Below are 2,116 nucleotides of genomic sequence, written 5' to 3' on the forward strand. Positions count from 1 at the left end.
TTGGCATAATACCTACATAGAGGTCAGGTACATTTATTTAGGGAGGCATCGTAAGAGTATGCACTTTTTTATCATGTATTTTATGTACTTGTATATATTCATGATTACTGCAAAATGGAAGAACTGTACCATCATTTTACTTTCATAGTACTTCTAATCATATATATCTGCTACTGTCTAATGGTTGTTACAGCTCATCTATTTTACACTAGAATAACAACTGTTCAATAAATTCTTATTGACAAACGTCCAGTATGTTTATTCTGTGTATCACTGAGACAAACTAAGTGAGCACGAGTGACTGAGTGAAAGGTAGTATATTGTTACCACGATTCTGAGGGATCAGGGCTGTCATGTTCTGAGGTTGCCAAAAACTATTCATAGAATAGCTGAGGACAGTGATAGTGATTCAAATGATGATTTTATAACCTAAACATTGTTAAACCCCCCACCTCCATACAATGTAATTCAAACTGGTGGAGCGTGTAATGTACCTACTGGTGAGACCTTTGATGTGCCTATGGCACTATTAAATATGAATTCTAATCCAATGTTGATTTAATGCTGGTTATATGGCTAATGGGAATCAGGTTCCGAATGGTCAATTTGTGCAAACCTTCAGGAAATAATATGGTTCAGACACAGCAAGTACAAAGACAGAGCGTTCACAATCTCAATGTACCCCAAGCTGAGGCAATGCAGTTTCCGTAAGCCCCAATGCCATAAGAAAATGCAAATGTTCAAAGATACAATGTGAATTAAATTCCCAATGTAAACACCAATCCTTTCATGAACCAGGGTACTTCTCAACAGTACTCAATAATACAAGCAGATGATGATTTCAGCTCAGACTTGTCTCAATAACAGGGGCTAAGAGGAGAGGAGGATTGAGTACTTGGGGCAAACTTAGAGGTCGACCAGAGTGGTCCATTCATGAATGGTGAGGTAATTGGGAATCCTGTCTCATTCGCAGTGAGCCTGCGACTCCCATGGGCCTTGTGGCCTCCACTGTCCTGCCATTTCCAGATGTACAGTGTCTTTGTCATACAGCTTCATCCAATCCCATGAGGCAGCTAGTTCTGTGAAGAAGTGTACTTGACCATCTACCAGAATCCTCAGCCATGTCAGTAACAACAAAGTGCAGAGCAATCCCAGTTTGGGCAACTTTTTCTTAACCGCAAGAAACAAGGTCCTCTTAGTCTGGACCTGGGGAGTAATACAGTCTAGATCCAGGGACACATTTGCATTTCCACAATAAAAAGGCCATGATTGTGAGCCTGTTGCAACAGGTAGTCCCTGTCACGAAAGTGTAGGAGGCAGGCCCCTACTGGGCACTCCCCAGAGGTGTCAATTGCAGCTAGGAGTTTGTTGAATTCACTGTCAATATGAGAGGTGTCTCGCCCTACTTGATCCCTTCTTGGGGGGCGCCTGCCGATGTATCTTCCTTGGCTCTCTGAGTGTGACCCATTGCAGCACCGAACACATGGCGACAAGAGGCATGAGAAAGACAACAGCCAAAGTCAACAGTATCTGGGTGCAAAGATTCAGTCCAACCAGTCACTAGCACCAAACTGAGGCTCTTTAATCACAGTGGAGTGAGATGGGCTTCACCAACATCCAGCGGAGGCTCTGGACAGCTAAGGAGTCATCTACAATCCAAAATCCAAAGACCTCAGGAGACAGGACGGGCTTCTCCACCCCAGGTATCAGCAAAGTGTGGCAGGAGAGCCGCTGTAGAAAAAGGCCACTGGGCCGCAAAGTGTCCACAGGGTGCCAACTTGTACCTCATAATGAAAGGAATGGGTTAAGTGAGGGGTCCCCCAAACTGCGGTGGCCAGGCCCCCAACATCGAAATGTCAAGCGCCGCTCCCTGAGTGGATTGAGGCTTTTATAGTACAGTCAGGCATTATCTGCTGAAGGGTGAGGAGAGGAGGTCCAGCAGAGGCTCTTCTGTCTTAGCATCTGCGCCCTGTGAGGCAACTACAGCCCCGCTCACCTGGGGTATCTCCAGGTGATCCGTTAGAGCCAAGTATCAGTATAAGGCCTTCATGTGAGCTCCGGTGACTTCCGATTGCACCAGAGGGCTGGGACTGTGGGATGGCCCTGCCCATCACAT

This window comes from Lissotriton helveticus, chromosome 3_1 (genome assembly GCF_964261635.1).
Source record: "Lissotriton helveticus chromosome 3_1, aLisHel1.1, whole genome shotgun sequence".
NCBI lineage: Eukaryota > Metazoa > Chordata > Amphibia > Caudata > Salamandridae > Lissotriton > Lissotriton helveticus.